This window comes from Pteronotus mesoamericanus, unplaced genomic scaffold (genome assembly GCF_021234165.1).
Source record: "Pteronotus mesoamericanus isolate MK-2021 breed Mesoamerican mustached bat unplaced genomic scaffold, CSHL_Meso_final scaffold_85, whole genome shotgun sequence".
Classification (NCBI taxonomy): Eukaryota; Metazoa; Chordata; class Mammalia; order Chiroptera; family Mormoopidae; genus Pteronotus; species Pteronotus mesoamericanus.
Window position 1 is genome coordinate 77,128,342 of NW_026555329.1, and position 27,190 is coordinate 77,155,531.

At 37.3% G+C, this 27,190-nt stretch overlaps 1 pseudogene; it reads left to right on the forward strand.

The window, feature by feature from the left end:
• Nucleotides 1–20,460: 20,460 nt before the first annotated feature.
• On the forward strand, nt 20,461–21,615 carry LOC129063274 (RNA binding motif protein, X-linked-like-1; annotated as a pseudogene).
• Nucleotides 21,616–27,190: the final 5,575 nt, after the last annotated feature.

Below are 27,190 nucleotides of genomic sequence, written 5' to 3' on the forward strand. Positions count from 1 at the left end.
GCTGTTAATTCTCTCTTGGTCACAAGCAGTTTACAGGGATTTGTTTTTCAAGATTACAAGGTGATAAATCCTAAGAACTGCTGTTGGAATTTATTATACTATTCCTGGTAAATACACATGTAGGTATGAAAAAAACTCTAAAAGGCCTATTTCGTACAATTCTCCTATAGTTCACATATAGTCAGCAAGAAAGTGGCAATTAGTATTTTAGTGTAATAAATATTTAAATGTCTATTGCAATGAATAGAATAAGTTTGGACAAGGCCTTTTTGAATTATGTAAATGAAATGACTAAAGAATGTCTTTTCGAAGCATTTTGTTGAGAAGGAGATTCATCAAGGGAGATGGGAAAAGTTAAGCCATGATTGTTTTTAAAGGTAAGTCATTAAAAGGAAAACACTTAATATGAAAGCTTTTTCTAAATATGCCCACTCCCACACTTGTAATTGTTTGTCAAATTTTAATGTTTTCTATTTAATTAACATATCCTCAAAAAAAAAAAAAGAAAACTTTAAATTCACCTGCAAGGTATGTATTCTTATTTATTTTCACTATTTTATTTTTCTTTTTATATTCTGGACTTTTGTTTCATAAAATTTGCAGAAAAGTTTACAGTTGCCATGAAGCATGAAACAATATTGTTCTTTAGCAAGGCACATATTCATATAAAGGAAAATAATTTGGAATTCTATTTGCCATCAATATTTTAATCTGCTGAGGAATTTAATTATAGTGCTCTATGGTTAGTGCTTTGTGTTTTTTAATTAAACCATCCATTTATCTTTATTAGCTTCTCTATATGGAGTATTTTAATGGATAAGACCAAGAAAGCAAAAGCACTCCGTTTCATATTAGTTTAGTTATTGAATGTTTAAAATTTCTGAAATAAAAATATTTAATGTCTCTTTTGTCTTAGCGGTATTTGAAATATTAAATCAGGAAATTAAAACTCCAGTAAGGCTCTCTGATTTGAGATAAATTTATTATCTTAACTAATTAAAAACTAGTTTTAAGCTTCTAGATAGAATTATTTTTGTTTTACCACGATGGTGAAATAAAAGAAACAAAAACTAATAATCTCAGACTGAGATTCACAAGTAGTCTAAGGCCAGGACATGGAAACGCTCACAGTTATCAAAAGTGACATAGAGTTGGCATGAGGAAAAAAAAACACATGGTTTCTACGATGGTAAATTCTGCCTTTACTCCTTGAAAATAGACCATTTGAAAAGGCAAAAGTTTCTCAACTTCTGTAATTGGTCCATTGATACTGTGATGCAAAGGCTTACTGAAGGCCTATGCCAGGAATTCTCAATGAGGAAGAAGGGCCCTGGGTTTCACCACAAGTGAGAGATTTTATTTTTGTAGCTATACTTGCCTGTCCAGGCCAAAGGCAGCTACTGTGGAGAGGAGACGTGCGCTGGAGGTCTGATTGTGTAGACGCACATGCTGACTCTTCGGCTGAGTTTATCGCGCTAGTCCTAGTGCTTACTTCCTGGACCTTAGATCTTCAGCTCTAAATAGGAATTGAAAGTAAATCATAGAATTGTTTTGAGGTTGAAATAGGAGAATTTCTGTAAACTGCTTAGTACAGTGTTGGACACATAAATCCTCAATAAATGTTAAATATTAGCTATTACATTAATAGTAATTATTATCAGACATGCAGAGCTATACTGCCTATTAGAAGTGTTTCATAGCACTTAGAAATGATGGGACAGAAAATCAGGTGAATAAAAAATTGAGTATCCACCCTCAACAACTCACCAGAGGATGAATAAGCTACGATGCAAAAATGGATTCTTCTCACCCTTCTATTTTTCTCACTCTATTGTACCCTAACTTGTTGCACCATCATGAAGTGATAATTTTGAACAGTTTAAGGACGTTCTCTTCTACTTCTGTTTTGCTGAGTTTGTTTTCTCGTGAATGGGTATTGGATTTTGTGAAATGCTTCCTCTGCATGAGTGGACCCAATCATATGAATTCTCTTATTAGACAGTTGATGTGATGGATTAACTGAGTTGATTTCTTAATGTTAAATCAGTCCTGCAACCTGAAATATATATCATTTGGTGGTACAGTTATTTTATACACAATTGGGAATTTCATGTATATTGATGAAAGATGTGGTCTTCATTTTTCCTTTAAGATTTTTATCTGGTTATGTTACTAGGATAATACTGGTCTCATAAGGGAAAGCGTTTCCTCTGCTTCTTTATTCTGGATGAGATTGTGGAGAATTGGTATCATTTCCTTGTTAATTGACAGAATTCATTAGTGTAATCAAATGGGCCTATGCTTCCTATTTGGGAAGATCATTAATTATTGATTGCATTATGGCCTGAGGACATAGTTGGTATGATTTATGTTCTTTTAAATAATTTAAAGTTTGTTCTATGGCCAGAGTGTGATCTGTCTATTCAATAGTTCATATGGGTTTTAGATAAATATGTATTCTACTATTGATGGATAGAGGAGTCTTTAAATGTCAATTAGAATGAGACGATTGATAGTGCTTTTCAGATCAAATTTATCCTTACCGGTTTTCTGCCTGCTTGGCCTATCAATTACTGAAGAAGAGATGCTAAAGTATACAATTAAAGTGGTTTTTGTCTATATCTCCTTTCAATTCTTTTTTTTCCATCTAGATGTTCTCTTTTGGTATGTAGATGTTCAGGATTTTCTTGGAGAATTTACTCTTTTATTGTTACTTTATGTCTTTACTTATCTCTGGTCATCCTATTCCTAAATTTCTGTCTAGAAACAATGCAACTACTCCAGCTTTTGATTTATTAGTGTTATCATGATATTTTCCTCTATCCCTTACCTTCAACTTATCAAGTCCTTATATTTAAAATATCAGTTGTAGACTGTGCTATTTTTAATAGTGTTGTGGATTCAATATTTTTTTAAGGAAATCCATTTAACTGAGATAAATAGGAACACAAGAAATTCCTATATGAAACAACAAAAGAGAATTGAGTCTGTGTTTGGTGGAGTGTTTGGCCAATTACTATGGAAATCCTTTGTGACAGTCAGTCTGGAAAAATAAAAATTTCAATAGATTTTTTTTTTGCCCATTTCAGCTTTATCTAACCCTCTTCATTTATCTGAAAATCCGAAATGACAAGGTGATCTCTTCCTGCCAACATCAACCTCACCATTACGGTCATCGCCCTCTCTTAGCAGGCATGATAACAGTTCAGCGCTCCTAATACCTAGTTTGGTAACTTCCTTTGTAATTTTGTATTATTATGCCCTCTTCTTATTACTTGAACAACTCGATCCTCTTCCTTAAGATTGTCCTAAGTTCATGAGCTCATTAATAGGCCGCTTCAAGAGTGTCACTCTAGAGATCCTTCGAGCAATTTTGTTTGTACGGAAGAAGAATTCAAATTATTAAAACTATGAAGTCTGGCTCCAGAAGCATCTAACTTTTACATAGGACCAATTTTAATAGCTTATCAATCAAGCTTCTACCAACTCACTGTACGCATACCATTTCAATTGAACTTTTATAAGAACCTATATTTTCACTCAAATGTATGGAAAAGGTGGAGTTTTTAGTTAATTTTATTCTTATTAGTGTTTGTTTTCCTGTGTAATCCTATTTTCCCAGGTTACTTTATCTTAGATGTTGCAAAGATTTCCACCTTTTTGGCTTGATCAGGGATCTCTGAGGCAAAGAACCTGCATGATCACTTTGAATAAAGATGTATTTGTACGTGAAGTTTCAGGATTTGAACTACATCTATGCCTTATAAAAAACCAAGAAGGGAGAGAAATTCTTTGGAATAGTTCTCTGTATTTTTCTCTTATTTAACATGACAAGATAGTGTTCAGAGGACTGTTAAAAAGTTGTCACATGATCTGCAGACATTATTAATTCATTATAGCAATCTTATTTTTTTTTAATTGTTGAAGTATAATTGGCTTACATTACTACATTAGTTTCAGGTGTACAACATGGCGATCTGAAACTTTATCTTGTTACTGGAAGTTTGTACTTGCTCTTCATGTGTCTCGCCTGTCCCGCCACACCACCTCCTTTGTGGCAACCATTAGCATCTGTGGTTTCGTTGGTTTGGGGTTTTTTAGATTCCACATAGCCAAGACAGGGAGGGAAGCTAGGTGTCCACTGGTAGGTGAATGGATAAAGAAGATTTGACGTGAGATCATTTCTCAGCCCCTCCTACGTGCTTTGATGTGGGTGTGCTTTTCTTGTTTGCTGAATGTGCAGATATTGCTCAGCTAATTTGTTTCTTTCCCCAGAAGAAACTGTTCATGTGTAGCTGTAGATTCAGGACGCCCATGGGAAGAAGTGAGTTCAGGGCCCTCCTGAATCGCAATCTTGAACCTGAAAGCCTCGTTGAATTTGGATTGCAGTAAAAGTCTCCACTCCCAGTTCAAATGCCTGAAATGTATGTTTCAAAGTTACAGTGTGATGGCCATTCTGCCAAATGGCAGGGTTTCAATGATGAAATGAGCACAGGACTTACCCTCAAATAGTTCAGTCTCCAATTAGAACCACATTAAACAGGAAAAGCTGAGCTGGAGCGAGAGCAGGGATCCTGGACAGTAGGTGCCTATAAAATGTGAGACAATCAGTTTCCAAAGTGGAAAATGAGCACATTCTAGCCCTATGCTTCTTGTGCCTCACTCGCTTGGAGCACAGTTCTGGGAGTTCAAATCCTAGTCCCCCCGGGCACCAGCTAGATTCATCTTGGATGAGTCACCTTTTTTAAGGCACATATGTACTTGCAAGGAGTTGAAAGGACTTTGTACACCTTGCCTTGCTTTCCACTTATTATTGTATCAGACTCAATTCTCTTTTAATTACCTAACCCATTTTTTCCCACTGGCCTTGCAAAAAACGAAATTACATTTATTTTATATACCCCAGTCATTGTAACATAGAAACTCACTGGCAACTTGTGAGGAATACTCACCCCCATGCCTAGCACACCAGTCAAGTGAGTCTCCATCCACGTACCCTGGACAGGCCTCTATGTCCCCCAATTTCCCCTGCCCTTTAGACTACCCGTGGCTGCCGTGGATGGTGAGCCTGCTCAGCGTGTTGATATTTTACTGGGCACACCTGTTTACACCTAAGTATTCATAATGGGACTGAGTCAAAGCTGTGACTTTTAGAAAGCTTACTTCATGTCTTGGGATTAAGAAAACTTGAGAATGGAGAGCAATGTAAAGTCAGAAATAGTTACTCTTAGGTTCCGCAGGTCCAAACATGCAATAGGAATTGTGAAGACACTTGGAGAAGGCCAACGATGGGGACTGGAGTGGGCTCCATTATAATTAGGAGCTTGGTCAGAGTCTTTACCGCGCTTACTGCTGGGCCCACGGACAGCCCCATCGTTAGCCTCCTCCAAGTATCTTCACCATCTCTACTTCAGGCCCCGTAACCATCTAAAATATGCAGGCGAACCTTCCCTGTCTCAGTTCCAATACTCAGTTCCTTCCCTGAACCTTCATGTATAAAACTGGAAATGTGCTTTTTCTTCAGTGGACACGCTACATCTTACCTGCCCTGCCCCCGTGTCCCATAGAATGTAGTTCCGAAAGTGTTACTGTACGTTTCTGAAAGCTTGGCCTTCTAAGTCTTAAGCTGTACTTACATATCAGGCTCAGGCAACCCAGCTCAGGAAGTACGGAACCAAAATAAGACTTTTGTCTTCTGCCCTTTGACTACTCTCATTAACATATGTTAAACAGAGGCTCACACGACCTTTATGTGCTCTTGCACTGGCCTGAGGGATGCACAGACTTGGACAACACGTGCTTCTTTTGGCAAACAAAGATACACTTTTGGGATATAACACATATTTACAGAAAAATTCCTTAAATTTGCAGTAGCATTTTCCACAAAACATCATCAGACAGAGCCTCCAACAGGTGACTGGGGAACACACGCCTGAGGTATTTTCCTGAATTTCCCTGCAGCCAGAGATGCTCCCAGAACAGCAGCAGGTGCTAAGCTTTATATGTAGAAGTCAAAGGTACAATAGATACTTCCAACAATAGGGGCCCTTGGCCACCAAAATTAAATTTCTATAATTACCCTAAAAAATGGGAACTATTTACAAGCACTAAGTGGAATTTTTGCTCTATTTAAGCAGAATTTAACATCAGTCTCATTAACACAGTATCGTATTATAGACGTATTGTGTTCTATTTTCAGTGTTTCCTTTTGCCGCTGAATATTGCTGTCTTTTCTGAGCTCCGGTTCCTTATCTCATCCCTTTCATATGTAATCACTTACTGCCGAATGTGACATATGATCTGCAAAGGGAGGCGTGTTGGCAGTAAAGCGCACCACCTAGAAATATTGGGAGGGGGCTGTAATTCCTGAGCGACAGGCCAGTGTGACATGAAGGACTCAACATGCCATCCGTCTACCACCTGCCTTATGCGTCGTGCTTTCTGCCTTTGTTTATAGCACCTAAAATGACACGAATAATTTCATGAAGTTTGTTCAGCACGCACGTGCTCCTCACGTACTAAGTACGAAGCACTATGCAATGGGTTGTACTTACACCAATGGCAGAGAGAGAGTGTTTTCCATACTCGAGATCGCCATTTAAAACGAGATATATGATTATATATACAAGTAGTTACACGTGGTTATATACTCAACTACCAGGAGAAAATACTAGTGGGAAGCATAAGTCACACATACTGCAGCACGTACAAAGGCGTAGACGGAAGAAAGGATGAGGGGTCAAGAAAGGTCCCTGGGAATGCAAACTCTGGGGACCAGGCTGGAAAACAGAATCCCCCTTCTATGCAAAGCTGGCAATGGAGCTGGAGCCTGATTGGTTAGGAGACAGCAGGCCCCACGAAGGAAATGCGTGATTCGTGACTTCAGACTATTCACATCTACTGGGTCAAATAAATCTAAGCAAAAACCAGCAGCAAAGTTTAAACCCAAATCACTGAAGATTAACTTTACTGAGTTCTCTGCCTAGACTTGTGACTTGACAACTCCAATGTGCCTTATGCTGATGATAAATATTACTTAAGCTCCTATTATTCTTTCACACAGTGTCAAGCAGTTGTAAAAAAATCACAAGTTGTAATAAGAAGAAAGGAAATGTTACACATGATCAAGGGGAAAGCAGTCAGTGAGAGCAGACTCACACATTGCCAAATGTAACTTTAAAATAAATATGATAAATATTAAACATGTGAAATTAAATGAAAGCTCCCAACATCTCAAAACAGCCAACCAAATAAAAATGCTAGCTTTAAAAAATATTAAATAGGAAATAATTCATTTGATGGTCCTAACAGTATTGCACACAATGGAAGAAAGTCATGAATGAGAGGGTCAACAGAAATTATCAAAACTAAAACAAAAACACAAAAATATTAAGAAAATATAACACAGCATCTGAGACTTTCAGACAGTATTAAATGAAGTATAAAATATAATCAGCAAAGATAATGACCGAGATTTTGTAAAATTGAAAGAAATGAATAGGGCCCCAAACCCAAAGAATTCCAAGCAGTATAAATGCAAGAAGAAACCCCCAATTAGGCACATTGTAGTTACTGGTGAGCAGGAAGAGATAAAGGGAAACATTTAAAGGTAGCTCAACTGAGGAAGGTCATATTACATAAGAGGATACAATTATAGGACACATGGATGACTCCTCATTCAAAATAATAGAGGATAAAAGAGACAAACATTTTATATTATTGCCAGAAAACATCTAATAACTAAGAATTCAACATACAGTAGAGATTCACTTTAAAATGAAAGAATACTAAAGACATTGGTATTAGGTAGGCAGATATGCATGTCCATATACATATTATGAAAAATTCCTCAGGGCAAAGGGTGATAATAACATTTGAAATATGTTTGACATATAACATCATATAAATTTAAAGCATGCAACATGTTGATTCAGTGCATGAATATATTGTAATATAATTGGTATTGTAGCATAGTTAGCGCCTCTATAAACTAACTTAATTTCAATTTTTTTGGCAGTAAGAATAATTAGGATATAGTCTCTGAGCAAGTTTGAGGATTATAGTACAATATTGTAGTCTATATTCACTACGCTGTGCATCAGCTCTCCAGGATTATTTATTTATTTATTGACCTATTACTCTCAAGTTTGTACCCTGAGACAATATTGCTCCCATTTCTCCTCCTCCATTTCCCCTGATAACCAAAATTTATTCTCATTTCATTTGTTTGGCTTTTTTAGACTCCAGAGTATTTGTCTGTCTCTGATTAATCTCACTTGGCATAATGTCCTCAAGGTCCACCCACCTTATCACAAATGGCAGGATTCACTTCTTTCTCATGGCAGAATAATGTTACATCATGTGTGCACAGGTATGGATAGATACATGCATATATACATACACACCACGTCTTTATCCAATCATCCGTCGATGGACAAGTAGGTTGTTCCCACAAAACTGACATTTATAGAGCACTGCACCCAACAACTGCAGAATAGATATGCTTTGCAAGTGCATTATAGGCCATTTGGGGGGCCAAAAGACAAATCTCTATATTTCCAAAAGTACTGAAATCATCCAGAACATGTTTCCTAAGAATAACAGTATTAAATTATAAATCAGTAAGAACAAGATATCTGTAAAATCATTAAATATTTGAAAATTAAACAGCACCCTATTAAATAACACATGGCTCAAAGAAGGAATCGCAGAGGAAAACCCAAATATTTTGAGCTTAGTGAAAATTAAAACACATTATATTGAAATTTATACATTGCCACTAAAGCAATGAATAGAAAGAAATGCATTGCAGTGAGAGTCGACTTATAACAAAAAAGTTAAAAATAATAATCTATACCTCCATGTTAGAAGCCAGAAACAGAAAGGCACATTAAACACCAATAATTACCAAAAGCAAAACACACACGATGCAACAATCCCACCCCAGGTATGTACGCAAAGGAAATGAATTCAATACCTCAAAGAGATGCCTTGGCTCCCATGTTCATCGCAGCATCGTTCACAATAATGAAGATACAGAAACAACCTAAGCGTTTGTTAATGGGTGACCAGATAAAGAAAATGTGGCATTTTCTACAACAAAATACTTATTATTTAGCCTTCAAAAGGAAACCCTACCATCTCTAACAGCATGGAGGAAAACGGAGGACATTGTGCTAAGTGAAAAAAGCAAGTCACAGAAAAAGGAACAGCATGATCTCACTTATACTTGGAATCTAAAAAAGCCGAGTACCTACGTAGACAGAGAGAGTAGAACAGCAGTTGCCAACGGTGGGGAGGTGGGAAAGAGGAGAAGATGTTGGTTAAAGAGTACAAAGTAGCAGTCATATAGGATGAGTAAGTCTAGAGATCCAATGAACAGCATGATGCTAATAGGTAATAATACTGAACTCATTAATGGAAATGGAGTAAGAACATAGATTTCAGGTAGGTCCTCTCACTATATATAAAATAGGTAACTATGTGAGGAGATATGTTAATTACATTGACAGTAGTAATCATTTTAATATTAACTTGTATATAAAATCATGTTGTACACGTTACATATACAATTTTATTAAAAATAAATATATAAACTATCCATAAAATTCCAAAACAATGCATAAAAAGTAATCTAAGCTTCATTAATAAGGATACTGTAATGACAGGTTTTGAATACCTACCAAATTACATCTAGGAATCTTTCCACATAATCATAACGGGAAAAATGATGGGTGAAATTTTTATATTATTGATAGTATGGCTAGAAAGTATCATTACCTACTGCTTCTTATTACTGAAAGTTAAGCATTAAAATGGAACTTGTTCACACTGTTGATGGTGGATTTTGAAGGAAACTATCAACTACCATATTACAAATGCTAATAATATTAGAGAAGGCTTTTTAATTAGTATAGGTTTCCATATGTGCTTACTGTAATTCATTGAAACATTATTTAAATCATTTCGTTTTTGAATTATTATTTAATAGTAATGACTACCTTATGTCATAGATATTTTGAGTAAAGACAAACTGTTTAACATAATTTGAATAAAATGTGCTTAACTAGGTAGGTTCACCTGGTAAATACCAAATCATATTTAGACAGAAGGTCAACCAATTGTATAAAAGTATTCATTCATATGGTTAGAAATAAATATTACTGAAAACACTGTATTTAAAAATCTCAGTATTCACACTCCAGGAGTGATAAATTACTGCAAATATTTTAGTATCTCAGCTAGTCAATGTTTCAGACCTTTTATGAAATTTCAGAGTTTTAACAAGCAGCTACATACTTCTATAATACATTTCCAAACATGTCTTAATCACACTCATGCACATTATTTGGAGAAGCTCAAGCAGGCCAGTGTAACAACTAAACCAGTAGTATTTTTAGACTGAAATGTCTAAAACCACCTTTGACCTCTGTACTTAAGATGGATGACTTTTACAGCATGTCCAGATTATTGTTCACAAAGCTGTTTTAAAAAATAATCCAATCAGATGATCTTTGGCAATACATGCACTCTTAAAATGCTTTTAAGATACTAGGAAAAAATGGGGACCGTCAAAAAATGAGGAGAATTTATTTGGGCATTAAAATAACATTGTTTGTATTGGCAGTCACAGTATTTCCCGCTCCATACCTTTGAGTGTTCTCGCTGCTGTTGCTACGGCTGCTCACGCTGGAGATTGAGCTACTGCTGCCGGCGAAAACATGCTGGCAAGCACTGTGCCCTCTGCTCTCTCACGGTGGCTGAAGTGCAGCCACGGGCAGGGACTAAAAAGTAGTGCATCGCCAGCAATTAATATAGACACCTGTGCACAGGGGAGATTCTTCTTCCCTTTTCTTTAAAATTCAATTGATGTTTCAATATTTGCTATTTAGATAACAGGTGATATGATAACAGAATATGTCTAAAACTGTCCTTCCTGTCTGAATAATCATACTATGTTATCTCTACTCATGTATGACTATTAAGATGATTTATCTTATTTCCTCCATGATATATGAGCTCATTGAGGAAGATAAATACACTCTTTTCATCTTTATAGTTTTAAGAGTCTAGGACATTTTGTAAATAGAGTCAATCACTAAATCTATGTTAAATTAATTTAAGCAACTTCTTATAAAGAAAGCATATAGACCATTTCTGCTACAATATGCTTAGATATTTAAAACAATAAAAACAACAAAAGAATCCCAAGTAAATTTACAACACTTAACATATAAATAGGATTATTAAAATATTTATTTGTGATTTATGTAGATGATGATTATATTAGAATATTTTAGTTTGGTTTTAAATTATGGAGTATTAAATATTTACAAACCAGTTTCCTAATTTTCCCTAATTATTAAAAATTTTAATTTGTTCTTTGGACACCTGATGCTCCATCAGAAAGGACTTTGACTTAAAATATACTAACACTAAAAATAGTATTAGAAATTTTAAAATAATTTATCATAAATTAACAGTTTTCTGATTTTAAAAGATGAGAAAAATTATTGCCTTCTTCCAATTCTCACATTATGTTATATTCTGTGTGAGAACTAACAGTTTATTTTAATTCAATGATTTTGATTTGCATACATCAAATTGACTTAAGAAAATGCTTGAGTGTCAGGATAAATTCTATCAGCAAATACCAAATACTATTTCTGATTTACTAGTATCATAAATTGTACTTTGAATATAGATTTCTATGTATTTCAGACACTTCAAGGAAAGGGCTTCATTGTTGCGATATGTAATTGTATAAAGTTTGTTTACAAAAATAAATACCAGATAAAAGTTATGTATTGTTGTTTGTATCAGGAGGCAGCAATTTAAATCAGTGAACAGAGATTCACTGTTTTTAAAATGAAATCTTTCTTTGAGATGAGAAGAAAATAAACCAAAATATTAAAAAGAAATCAGAGATGAAAAAGTACTAAAACCATACAGATAGACACAAATGTCTAGTCCTTGAGAGTTAAAACACTCTATTTTATGAGGAAATCATGTAGCACACTACCCAAAACACACTAACTTGGAGGTATATAGAACAAGCTATGGAAATATTTTGTATAGTAGTCACACATTAATTCGTATAATGAGGTCTGTCGCTCTACATGTACAGGCAGAGTATTTGGGTTCAGCAGTATGTCTCGTGTCACGTGACACATACAATGTATGTGAGATGCTATTTCCTAAATTCCAAACTAGATAACAAACCAAATTATAGTTTCGATTAATATTTTCACAACCACACACATTTTCAAATTTTGACTCAAACATATTGTGAGTATTAATAATACCATTATTATCTTTAGATTTAATACAGTATTGGGTTCCTCATCCATGCCACTGAGTATCAGTAGGAAGCAAACCAGGTTCCGTGTAGCACTGAAATACATTGATGCATATTTTTATGTAATTGTAAGGAGTCATTGTAATGAAAGCAAATCATCTAGAAATAAAGTATTATACTTTCATATGGGTAATACAATGGAGATAACATAGACTTATATTCTGCTAAAGTTTGTATCTTTTATTCTGCTTTAATATCCCATTAGGTAATCCTTTAATTGCCCTTAAATAGTCATAGATTATTTTTTGTTAATAATATTTTATATAACTTTTCAAGTTGGATTTTCACATCTGCATTTAGTAAGATATTATACTTTAATAGGAAGTATTTGAATATGCTTAGTTTACTTACACACTTTTAAATTGTGTCTAATCCAGATGATATGTTGAAATATTATTAAAAATAAAATTCTTCATTTATATTTGAAAAGAAGAGTAAATCTTTAATGAACCCTTTATTAAACCTTCATTGATTACAACAGACAGTCTTTTTTTGGCAGTTCGTAGTTTTAACAATAAAATCTGACACTTCTGTTCTAGCATCCAGACTTTTTAAAAAGTAGACCCTGCTATAAAAAAATTGAATTTTTAAAAATACAGACCTAGAGTACAAGGTGCCCTGACATATCGAAAGGGAACCCTTCCTTATTTACCCAGGCTGACACGCTCAATTTCCTGAGAAAGCAAGAAAATGCACCTCACTGTCAGACATACACACCTCATTCCTGGCCCAACGTATGCCTCCTTTCAGAGGGTGCCGAGCTGGGCCTGGACGCTGACGTAGGAGCGTGGCCCACCTTCTCCTGCCTGTGAGGACTCAGCCAGGTGCGCGAAAGGAGGAGGGACGCGCCCTGTGTCGCCTCTCTGGATCCCTTCTTGTTCCTCCTTGTCTGTTTAGTAACAAAAGCACTCGCAAAGAAGGTGACGTTTCTATGATCCAGTGAGGCCTCTGGTACAGTGGCTTGTGGATGCACAGTCCTGTCCGACCCTTCTAGGTTAAAAAATGATTTTATTGCACAAACCGCGTGCTGAGATGACTTTACGTGAACAGAGAGGAGAGGGTAGAGACAGGAAAGGGTACGATGGGCGGCCTGGAACATCTCTAGCCACCAGCAGTTTTTGTCCATTTACGTGCTAACGTGTATTCTGCACACCCCAAAGCTCTGTCTCTACTCCTGAGGCCTGTCTCGTGAGTTCTAGGCACTAGGTCCACCCGTACTCTGGGCTTCATTTCTTCAGCTCAGGGACACATTGGGCTCTGCCTGGGTTCTGTCTGTCTGTCACAACCCAGCAACGCACTCAGGCTAGCACGCTGTGGTAAGCGTAGGGTTCACCTGGCTTATCTACTTCTTCTCATAGATTTCTGTCCTTCGTTGCCGGAGATCTAGTGTCTTTAACCATTTTTGCATTAATCTGGTTCATCTTTTGGTTGGTTCAGGTAGAAGAGTTAATCCAATCCCTGTTATTTTATCCTTCCTGGAAACATCCGTACTCATTTATTTTTAAACATTTTTTTTTTTACTTTAAAATATGTTGATTGCTATGAAGACTCAAAGAATTTAAATATAATAAGAACATGCTCCATCTCAAAATATACTGTAACCAACAGACTGTGACAGTCTTCAAAATAATGACTTTAAGAAAAAAAGTATTTTACTGTCTGAATATCTCTTTTTAATATATTTTTAACATTGGAGTTCAACCGTGACAAAATATAAGATGGTGGCGTAAATTCTACTTATTAACTGAAAAAAAATACCCTAGGATTATATTTACATTTTACAGACTAGGTTAAAAATAGACCAGGGCATATTGTCCGTTGGTAAAAGTAAAGTCATTACAAAAATGAAGTGCTCTTAATAATACATGACTACATTTATTTATATTTGCTATCTTTATGAAAAACCTTTAATATTTAACTTGTTTCTTTTTAATGTTTCAAAGTCACAACTTTGAAACACATACAACTGACAAGAAGCTCAAGTACTTTTAAAGCTGAAACTGATACTCTATCCCAGCAAGTTTAAAGACATAGCATTTTTGAATATTATTTTTAGTTTCACTTGTATTTGGCTTTTCCGGATGAGAATAAAGTAATAATTAGGAAGTAATTTTCCTCTCCTGCTTTGAAGTAACCTTTGTTCACGACATAGGAACAAGGGTGCTCTAGTATCTTTTGAGCAGTGATGATAGCACAAAGACTAATTGTGAACTGGGTGGCATGGGGCGCCCAGTCCCTTTTGTCACCTCATGCTATTGCCGCTCTTTACCACCTGCTATTTTCGCTCTTTCACCTTATCCTGTGCCTTGATTCCAATCAGATTTCCCATTATGTACACTGCCAAGTCAAAGCGTGGTCCCCACATAACCACTTACAGATCTGGGAACAGCCCAAGTTCCCATCAGTAGATGAATGGCTGAAACACTGTGGTGCATTTACACAACGGGATACTACAAGGCTGTGAGAAAGAAGGAAATGCTGCCTTTTGCAATGGACCTGGAGAGCACTATGTAAAGTGAAGTAAGTCAGTCAGAGAAAGACAAATACCATATGGTCTCACTAATATGTAGACTCTAATAAAACAAACTGATGAACAAAACAGAAACAGAGTCATGGAGACATGGAACAGACTGCCAGCTGTCAGCGGGTGGGGGTCGGGGAGATGGATGAAAGAAGGTGAAGGGATCAGCCAAAGAACAGACATGCAGGACCCATGGGCACAGACCACTGTGTGGTGATGGCCAGAGGGAAGCGGGGGCAGAATGCAGGCATCTGCTAATAGTGTCAGCAATAAAAGTAAAAAAAATTCCTTTGACAATTATGTCTTGCAGAAAAGAAGCTTAGGCCAAAGTAAGACTGTCAAAAGCATAAAATTAGAGAAAATTAACAAAGATGGAAAACTTGTTTTTAGTTGTGTATTTTCTTGTAAATAGTTTCATGAAGTATTACATGTGATCCAATATTACATTATATAAAATGCAATACAGATGAGTTATGTAATTACTTTGTTTATAGCTTAAGGTTTTGTTATATACAAAAATACAATGGTAATTTAATATTACAATTAAGTGACAGTAGAGTGGTATTTTATACTTTTATTCATTATGAATCCAAACCTGTCAAACAAGTTTTCCTTTATTTTTATGGTTGACCTACTGCAGGTGGCCCTCAAATAACTTCCCACGATTGCTTTATGTGGAAAAAGAATCACAGGAGAACAGTCCAGACCAGATTTTGTGCCTTGGGACTACGAATCCCCACTTATTCTTAGGGATTACTTGGAGGACAACGATTCCTTGCCCATCGCTCCCTGCATATAATTCTCTTGTCTTTGTACCAACAAATTCCATCTGCTTCTTGTCAAACATTCTGTTAGCAAAGCGGAAACTAGGTAGGAAATGGGAAGATTTCCTAAAGCAGAGACTGCTTTGAATATTAACATACTAGATGTGTAACTTGGGCTCGGGCTCACTCTGAATTATCCCTGTGGATGTTGTATTTTAAAAATCTGTATTAATGTGATAAAGATAAAATAAATGAGATGCTTTCTGTATTTAGTTAAGATTTCCCCATCATCTCCCATGAAAACCAAATTAAAATTTTATGAAAATAAATACAGAGATTATTAAATATTCTTCAGGGACCTGTGAACATGTACTTGCATAGTTGCATTAACTATCTCAGATACAGACCTCCAGCTATATTGAAGAGTGTGTTTTTGGTTTCTTTTTTTTATATATAGATGAAAATTTTTGAGTAGCCAATTAATCTCAAAAGATGCATAGTGGTTGTTTTAGGATGATACTAAAATGATAAATTTGTTTCCCAACAGCTATTTAAAATAGACGTATACCTTTAGGAACAATGACATAGTCTAATCTGACTTAGGATAAATTTCAGGTCCTATTACTTCAAATATTATGTTCATCACATTTTTCCACAATTTAAATGATAAACTATGTCCTGGGGAAAAACTAAGTTTCCCAATCAAATAACACAGACCGGGTTCTTGAAACACACTGTTATGTTAATATTTTCTACATATATTTATTATGAATAATGATTCATTTTCTTTGGAATTAAGGAGCTATAATGCAGTTCCATTCATCTTCCTGAATGATACTCTCTTCCTTTTGCATTGTAGCCTCAGTCCTCAGGCTACAGAGACATTACCTAATAAATTTTTTATTTTATAACACTAAAGAATCCTTAAATGGTACAAAGTAAATTCATGTTACCAGTGGAAATTCAGAATGCAAACGTGCCTATGGACCTATTTTTTTCTAAGCTATAGATCACTATTATTTCCTCCACCATCTAAACCAAAGTTAGTAACCATGAGCTGGATAGGTTCATTTAATAAATTCTGGGGCTTGTGGAGATGAATAAAATAAAGTTTTAATAGATTTTACCTACCTACCTCCCCATCCAAGGTAAGATAGAAATCCATAATTGGCTTATATTAGAAGGCGTTCTCCTGACAAGCTTCTCACTGTGGTAGTACAGGGTAGGGCAAAAGTTGGTTTACAGTTATGAGTATATGAAAGTTTGTTATTATTCATAAATTATTATATTATTTTCCATACCAATAACTGTAAACCTATTTTGCCCCACCCTCTACTCTTCCTGAGCTGAGAGGGAAGATGATGTAATGTTTCTAAACGAAACTGATGACCCTCTTGTTTTGTAGGGAGTTCTTGAGTTCAGGAATAGTAGCTTTGACAGTAAGAGCAAGAATCCAGGGTGAGCAATATTTGGGCTGCCACTCACAATCTAGACTTAAACATCTTTATGTTTCAATGATGCCAACAGTGAGGGCAAAATAAATTTGTATGAGCTTCTCTACAATCAACCCAAAGTTATAGGCATTCTTTACATAGAAGGAGAGACAGTATCGTATTCCAAAAATGTAATTTTCATAAATATTTCTTATTCAGTAAGCAGTCACAGTTTCATGTGTCATTTCCATTTCCACAATAATTTTCATTTGCATGTTGGAGCTGCCCTGCAAACTGAATTCATCCTAAAATTAAGTTTATTATAAATCTTCCTTCCCTTGGCAAACCAAATTGACTTCCATGTTTTACTTAGCGGCATTGTTCTCCTAGTGCCTAAAAAAATCACAGCCACATTTTTTACTTCTCCCTTATCCTTATTCCTATAATGAACTGACCAATGTCCTGTCCAGTTCTCTAGAAGTCAGTAACAAAAGGAAAATGTGAATACTTACAAATATGTGGAAACTACACAACACACACTTGAACAACCATAGGGTCAAAGAAGAAACAAAAGGGTGATTAGAAAAACAAAATCTCAGGACAAACAAAAAGAAAGAAAAAAGAAAACACAACATAAAATTTATGGGATACAGTAAAAGCAACACTAAGATAGAAATTTATGGTGACAAACACACACATTAAAAAACAAAAAACTCAACCTAACTTGACACCTCAAGGAGTCAGAAACACCAAGGAGTCAGAAACACCAAGTTCAAAGTTATCAAAAAGAAGTAAATAATAAAGAGTACAGCAGAAATAAGTGACCTACAGAATGTAAAAACAATAGAAAAGTTCACAAAACTAAGATGTTTTTAAAAACCCACAGAATTGACAAACCCTTAGCTATACTCACAAGAGAAAAAAAGGAGACGAACTATTGGGTTGGGCAAAAAGACATTTTTCATTTTCACCAATAACTTCAACTTCTTTAATTTGGATATTTTGAATATGTCGGCCCTCTCCCACATGGTGTAACATTATTTGTTCTCAATTAATGCCTCAATTTGATTACTATAAACCTCAACTGGTCTACCTGACCCTGCAGCTTCATCCAGCGAGAAATCTCCACCACAAAACTTTGCAAACCACATTTGACGGGTTGAATCGACAGCACCTTCTCCACACACTGTGCAATTTTTTTTTTTTTTGGCGTTTCAGTTGTGTTTTTACCTCTCTTAAAGTAATAAAGCATAATATGCCAAAAATGTTGCCCATTTTCTTTCATCTTCAATATTAAAATGGCTGCACAAAAATTCACCAATTTTGATAATTTTTTTAATGCACACTGATGTGACAGCTGTCACAATACTAACAAAACTGTTTGAGTAAATTTAAAGACAACAAAGCACCACTGGAGCCATTTTACAAAAAAAAACAAACTGCTTGGCCAATACAATGATAAAGTCAAAAATAAAATAGGAGCCAATACAACTGGTGCCACAGAAATTTAAAAAATACATTATAAGGCACTATTATGAACAATTATACACCAAAAAATTGAACAACATAGAAAAAAAATAAATTCCTAGAACATACAACCTACCAAGATTGAATCAAGAAGAAATATACAGAAAATATGAGAAGCCCAATAACTAAAGCCTTCTCCCCACAAAAATATCCCAAGATCACAAGATTTCATAAACAAATTTTAAAGCATTTAAAGAATTAATGCTGATCCTTAAACCCTTCTATAAAACTTAAGAGGAAGAAACATTTTCAAACCTGTTTTATGTGGCCAGTATTACTCTGACAAAGACACCACAAGAAAACTACAGACCAATATTCTCATGAACATTGATGCAAAAATCCTCGACAAAATATTAGCAGACTGCACATGAAGAAGATTGTGCACCATGACCAAGTGGGATTTATCCCTGGGGTGTAAGCATAGTTCAACATTGGCAAATCAATAAGTATGACACACCACGTAACAGAATAAAGGATAAATATCACATGATCATCTTAATAGATGCAGAAAATGATTTGATAAAATTCAACGCTCTTTCATAAAAATAAAAAAACCTCTCAACAAATTAAGTATAGGAAAAAAATGACCTCAACACAATGAAGATCATATATAGACTCCATCCCACAATAGCATACTTTATGATAAGAAACTGAAATAATTTTCTCTAAGGTCTGGATCAAGGCAAGAATGCCCAGCCTTGCCACTTCTATTCAGCATAGTACTGGGAGTCCTAGCCAGAGCAATTAGACAAGAAAAATTAATAATCATAATTTTTCCTCACTATTCTATCTCCCCCTCCCTTGATTATAGCTGCCACTGCCATAGTCCGAGACCTTCATATTTTATATGCAAAATACTGCAATATCTCTACACTGTCCCCCTCACTTAATCCTCAGCTCCTTGGATACTGCCCTTCTCCAGGACAGGATATCTGAAATATAATGACATCCCTCTTTGGATTAAAAGAAAAAAAAAAAACCCATCATAGTACCCATCAAGTTGTACAATAAAGGCCATGAGGTTTTGCAATGCAGATGGTCTGCAATAATTTCTCCTTATCTTCTCCATTTGCCTGCTAATTTGTAACGTGAACCTTGTGATATAAGCAACAAAAGCCAAACCAAACCAGACCAAGTTCTTCTCTATTCAGTTAACACATCTCACGCGTACCTTTCTGCTGCCCAATGCAGGACACATTGCAAATGGACAGTATTTATAGATGTAACAATGCAGCATTATTATGAAAACAGAGTTCAGAGAGAATAATGCAGTGTTTACACTCTTCCAATGTTCTAGCTCGTCTCAGTGCCATAAATATATTTTTGAAGATTCTGAGCATAATGTGTGGGCTTTCGGTTTACAGAATTCTAAAGAAGAAATTGTGACAAATAATGTGCATGTTGTATTCAGATTTGGAAACTGAATTGGAAATGAATAATCATGTTTCTTGAACATCTTCGAAATGTACACATACCTGACAATTTAGACCTTTTCCTTAAATTCTGTAATTCAATTTACTGCAAACTTGTCATGCTAAAAGACCCTTTTAAGATAAAAATAGATACCTGCAAACTTAAGAAGGCATATTTTACAATAAAGTTCAGGTAAAATCCTGAATACGTTCCCATACTGATGCTACTGTTAAATATAAATATTGAGATATAATAATTTCCATAGTAATTTTGTTATTGAAATGTTCAATTATAGATACCACCTTTGTCGGTGGAGCAGGTTCCCTTTTCCGTCCTCCGAGCCTGTGGCCCTCTGTTGTGCTGAGTGGCCAGGAAGCCACCAGCAGTGAGCTCCTGGGAGCATGAAACTGTCACCACCCCTTCCGCCGTCACCAAGGGGTAAAAATGGATGAAGCTGATCACCCAGAAAAGCTCTTCATGGGCGGCCCCAATACAGAAACATGAGGAAGCCCTTGGCATGTTTGGCGGTACTTGCCAAACACGAATGACGAGTGGAAGTGCTCTTGGTGACAGACTGTGAAACCAACAAACAGAGAGGGTTGGCGCTTGTCACCTTCGAAAGCCCCGCAGATGCTAAGGGGCAGCCAGAGACATGGACGGGAAGCCCTTAGATGGAAAAGCCTCCAAGGCCGAACAAGCAACGCCCCCACGATTTGGAAGTAGTGGATGTGGGCCACCTCCTCGCTCTACCTTCACCCTCCGCCCTCCACCCTCACGACGCAGAGACCCTCCGAGAGGCCTTGGAGGGGAAAGTGGAGGACCCAGGGGCCTTCCCTCGGGTGGAGGGCACAAGGATGGTGGTGGCGGTTCCATGAATTTTAACACGAGTTCTTCCGGGGGACCCCTTCCAGGAAGAAGAAGCCCACCACCAAGAAGTGGGGTCCCCCTCCTAAGAGACCCATGCAGCAGCCCCAGCAGAACGAGAGGAAGAGCTCCGTGCACCCCGTGGAAGAGACAGTCCCGGAGGCCCACCTCGGGACCCCTGCCCCCCCGTAGAGAGGCCTGTTTGTGCCCCAGAGGTGCTAGATAGTCTACCAAAGAGATTACCCGCCGCCTCGTGATGGCAGAGACGCTGCGCCCCCACCGCCAAGGGAGTCCACCTTGCTGTGCTTCTGGGCATTGACAGCCCATCCAGGGGCCGCCGTGGGAGAGCGCGCTACGGTCGCGATCGTGACTCTTCCGGTCCTCCAGGGGGCGCTGCCTACAGGGATTCGTGTGACAGTTCTGGGAAGTCCCACAGCGCTCGGGCCACCTGGGAGCCACGGTCCTCTCACGGCCACGGCGGAAGCAGGGCTGTGATGGTGTCAGCAGCTCGCCTGGCGCATGTGGGGGGAGTCCAGGCAGTTACTCGGCAGCCAGGGGATCTCGCCCCGAGCGGCTGTGGTCGGGGTGGCAGACGGAGGGAAGGCTTCCCCTTGTAAGGAAAGGGGGTGCCGCCCTCCACGCGATTCCTGCAGAGGATCAGGCCGCGGGGCCCCAAGGGGCGGTGGCTGGGGAGGAAGCCGGTCTGACAGAGCAGGAGGCAGGAGCAGAGAGTAAAACCCAAACTTTGGACGGAAATCCCTGTTCACAGGAACGAACAAAAAGTGGAACCTCCTCTGTCAGGCTAAAAGAAAACAAACAAACTGTGTTACCTTTTTCAGTTTCCTCTTCAATTCCCCTTCCATAACTTTTACATTCTTGTATGGAAAAAGAAGTAAAGCACATTTAATTTCATGGCATTGCTTTCAACATGCAAACGTTACATGTGTTAAGACTTGACCTGTGTACTAGGGTTGTGAGTTCCCCAGTGAAAGTGTCCCTCAAGGCCAGTCTCTCATTGTTTCCCAGTAAATGAGGCGAGCAGTTCCAAGGTCTTGTACCCACACCTCGCCCCCTAAAACGGAGCGATGAACCCCTCCGCCTGTGCACCCGGCCAGCCCTCCGAGGGCGGTCGGGGACGCTCCTCTTAGGATGCCGGACTGCCTCGAACTGAAGTCTCAGGTGTGCTCGGTCTGAAGAGCCTGAGATCAGGGGCTTCTGCGAGGGAAGTGCTAGTCCCCAAACCAGTGGGCAGCGCGGCCCTGTCTCACCCCTCTGACATTTTCTTGGGACTCTGCAAGTACCTCCCCTTTCGCTGTCCCCCAGTAAGACCATTTAAGTGTGTGTGAAGCAGCTACAGAATCGTAAACAAAAACCTTGGCCACAGCCACTAAATACAGAAATAACGTGTGTCCCTGAAAATATTCTTTCGAACCCATGTTTTTGATGTTATAAATTGCATTAGTAAATATTCTAATTTAAGTGATATTTCATACTTGTATGATCAGTATAGTCTCTTCTATATAAAGAAAATACTTTAAAAATTTATTTTTTTATGTTGAAAGCGTGGTGAAATACTCATATATTCAATTTATAAAGTGTTCTTATATTTTCCTTTCTTCGTTTTCTATTTTACATGTGATATTTTAATAAAATGACCTGAAATGCTGGAATTTAAATACATTGTGGCAAGTGTGTCATTTCCTAAATTGAGGTAATAAAACATAAAACACATCTCCTTAAATTAATATTTTACTATGTACCTATCTCCACTGATGTTAACTCTAACATTTAAACAACGTTCCACCTTTTTAACACTGCAACAATCTTCACGGCAGGAGACAGATCAAAGGAAGGAGCGATGATGAATAAGGAAAGCAAAGTGAAAAGCCTACTGTGCAGCCCTGTTTCCTAGTTTGAAAGTATAAATTCATCTCTCACATTCTACAGTAAATGCAGGTATGAAAGTGCAGAAGGTCGTACACACCAACACACTACATGAAGTCAGACACAGGGCCAGACCGACGGGGTCAGACATAGGCAGTCATTTGCCTGCAAAGTGAACTTGGGTTTCTTAACAAACTGGCAGGCGGTGGAAACCCTCTGTCAACAGCGATTTTCACCCTTTTTCACCTCATGGTGCATACCCACTAAAGTTCTGTGGTTAAATTGCTAAAGTTCTGTGACACACTACAAAGTGGTTTTTTTTGGTGATCTGACCAAAAAAATAGGAATAATTTTGACCCATGACACCAGACAGCTGTTGTTGTGTTATCTGTTGTCTTTTTAAAAATTTTTTAAAAAATTTGACCCCCTAAGGGAAAAGAAGTCAGCGCCCCTGACTAAAAAGTCAGGTAGTGCATGTTTTAAACATTCTTGTGGTGCACTGGTTGAAAATCGCAATTCTATCACATCTGTCATGCAAATTCTGCTCCATATTCTCCATTCAGTTGCAGGAAGAACACAAAATTCACCAAGTAGAAAGTGAGATTCTCCAGGCTTAACAACTATGTCTGGATGAGAACTTCAGCTGTGGTTCCTTATGCATGAAATTCATTGGAAAAAATATACCCTTTGTCTTTATGAATTTGACCACTCTAAGCACCTCATGGAAGTGCGGTCATACAGTTTGTGTGTGTGCGGGCGCATGCACGCCTGGCTTACTTCACTCAGCATAATGTCTCATGGTTGACCCAGGTGGTAACATGTATCAAAATTTCTTTTCTTTTTAAAGCTGAATAATGTCCTATGTGGTATGTATATGCCACATTTTGTTTATCCACTTACCCTTCAATGAATTCTTGGGTTGCCTTAACTTTGGTGACTATGAATAATGCTGTGTGAAATGGATATACTCTTCTTAGGAAATTTTTTTTGTTGTTAATTTGATGTATGTATAGACCCCTGCCACGCTACACAGATGAACACATGTATGGATTTTGGTAGGTAATGTATAAGTAACACTCACACTCTAAACTCCTTTGAATTCCAATTGATCTTACAAAAAAGAATTGATCAATTGTGAGTTTCATGATTATAAATTATTTTCAGATTTTTTCTCCATTTAAAATTAGGGAGTTGGAAAGCGTCTATTATTACATTGACTTCTAATGTTAGAAGCATAATCAAGAAATACATTGTATGTGTGTTGGACCACAATGAATTCAATTTAACAAATAAATCTACCTCTGTTTTTCACCTTAGTATTGCTTTGTATTTGATTCTTGTGGTAAAACATGCTATATATCATGTTTCCCTGGGTATATCTAGCAGGAGAAGCCTTGACACAGGGCAAGAAAGGAGCACTAAGCAAGCGCTACTCCAGCAGTGAGAGGCCGCGCTATCTTTTACAACGTTCCATTTTAATACGTAAAATTGGTTTCACCTACAACACCTAATCTTGTGAGTTGTTACGTTGTCTCAGAAAATGCCATTAAAAATATCAGTAGTGGCAATATAAAACCCAAAATCTAACCTATCATTAACTGACAGGGGAGTCCAACGTTTCGGCATCTCTGGGCCACACTGGAAGAAGAGGAGTTGTCTTGGGCCACACATTAAATACACAAACACTAACAAAAACTGATGAATAAAAAAGGTTTTAAGTAAATTTATGACTGTGTTGGGCCACATTCATAGCCATGCTGGGCCCATGGGCCGTGGGTTGGACACCCCTGGTAGGGCATTTTCTTTAAAGCCATGTCTGTGTTATATGTCAGAAAAAGTGGAAGGTGGCCTCCGTGTAGTGGAATACTAAAGTAGGTTTACCAGGAAATCAATATATTAAAACATATACTGTTTACTGAATTTACAGATACACCCTTCAACACCACTCCGAAAGTTTCATGAGAGTAAAGTCAACAACAACCCATCCTTATCCCTCATGGTAGTCCACGTGGTGCGCCAATCCCATATAAAAATATTATAATATAGGGTTAGACTACAGAGAATCCTAGCCACCCGACTGTCGTGTAGTCTCCATTACTTTTTTTCTTTTAGAAAACCAACGAAAGATCAAATTTGTCCTAGAGTATAAAGTTGTCTTTCCAAACAGCAGAAACTGTTGGATTCTGCTTCCTGGAAATCTAATGGGCGCTGACATGACTGGCTACTTTTTGTTTTATGCTCACTTCTCCCTTCTGCTTGCCTCCTAGGGTATGGATATGATAACTAGAGATAGTACAGCTGTCTCAAAAAAAAAAAAAAAAAAGAGTCAGCCCTTGAGTTTGGAAACTTGTCACAAAGACCACTGAACAATAAGAGACTGGGTTTCTGATGGCTGCACGGACTCTGCAGTGTCCCTATTAACCCTGCTCTGCCTAGGTCTTGAATCCTTTTGCATAAGAGAAACATTCAAAGATTACTCTCTTTCAATAACTATTATTTTTATGTTTTTCATGTAACTTAGAGATAAATTTAATGACAGCTGATATAAAGTTTGGTACTTTGAAGATCCCATTGCAATGACCAGAATAACCACCATGGATCTGACTGAATAGAGAAGACGATAAGGCAAATACTAAGCATTCTAATAGTGTAAGCTAGAGAGCTGATGATTCTTGTTATAGGATGGCAAAATATGTGTTCCAATTGTTGCCTGCTGTATATTGGAAGGTAGATAACCTGCCAACCTAGGTTGTAATCTTACAACCTCTTGTACTGTTCTAGAAAAAAAAAAGTAAAGGTGTGGCATGTGTTCAATCTTCTTTGTCACTTCAGTTAATAAACTGAAATTAGAGCCAGGATTGAAGTAAGCAGAGATCAAACATTTAAGGCTTGAGAATCCATCTACCAATGGCTTGCAGTCGAATTTCATTGAGAATTCATTAATTTGGAATGAAGCTGGGATGAAAAAGATAAATTCCACTGTATCCCAATCCAGTGCATTTATCAACTCTGCCTGTTAAAGAGCAGCAATAGCAGGTGAACTGTGGTCACACCCTCACCGCCAATTTCCGTGAGGGTCCTCTTTTTATAGGGAGCGCACTGCTGAAGGTCAGGGTGAAGTGTGCGGTTGCTGCTTGATCCTGTTCTCTCAGTGCAGAGTAGTCAGTGCTACTTGAATGCATAAGAGACGGGAAGAAGACAAAATTCACCAAGTAGAAAGTGAGATTCTTTAGGCTTAACAACTATGTCTGGATGAGAACTTCAGCTGTGGTTCCTTATGCATGAAATTCATTGGAAGAAATATACCAGAAAATTGCTAATATTTGTAAGTACTTTCATAGCCAATAAAACATCCTTAATTGCCTGCAAGAGTCTGAAATTCTTTGAACTTTCCCCAGAAGAAGTGTTTAGTTCTTTAGTTAGGTGTTTAGCCTGACAGGCATGTCCCAATGTCCACATCAGATGTAGTTGTGGATAAGAACAAAGAACTTTGCAGAAAGTAAGGCACTGTGTGTGTGTGTGTGTGTGTGTGTGTGTGTGTGTGTGTGAGAGAGAGAGAGAGAGAGAGAGACAAAGACAGAGACAGAGACAGAGACAGAGACAGAAGAGAAGAAGAGATAGAGACAGACATTGTAGAGGATGAGATGCATCATCTATCACATTACCTATCACAAAAATACCTATGAAATAATTAAAAGTGTTATCCTATTTTTACAGGTTTGGTAATGGGCCTTAAAGAAGGTAAATAGCTAAGCCAAAATAAAATAGCATGCAAACGTAGGAGCTAGTGCTGGCTAACTGCAGAGGCTATGTCCTTACAACAGAAATTAAACTGGAAGTAATAATAATAGTACAGGTTTCCAAGTGGTGGGGTTACAAGTAACACTTAAAAAACTGTTATAAACTTTAATTTTACAATGGGGATGCATTTCCTTTAATTATTTTTAGGAGAAGTAATTTAAAATTATGCTAATCAAACCTATGTGCTAATATTCCACTGTATGACTGTACCACTATTTATGGTCATTGGTATCACATCTGATTTCTTGCTCTCACAAGCTGACTACACATGTCTGGAAACACACATACACACACACACACACACACACCTCTGAATTATTCTAGGATGCTTACACATGGAACCACTGGAAAAAAAAAGCATGTACATTTTTACGCTTATTAGAAAGTGTTGTTAGATTTTAAAGAGCACAGTCGTTCCATGTTATCCACAGCTCTCGTTAGTTTACTAGTTCGGTGGGGATAAAACAGTCCCTCTTGGTTTTTAAATATGAGTTTATGTGGCAAAAGCTGTGGGTGATTATTTCTTAACAGGTTTATTGTTTATGCATGATCCTGTTCTGTTCATTGTGCACTGGAATATTGACGATATTTTCTGTGTTTTAAAGAAACTTTTACTTATTCTTCT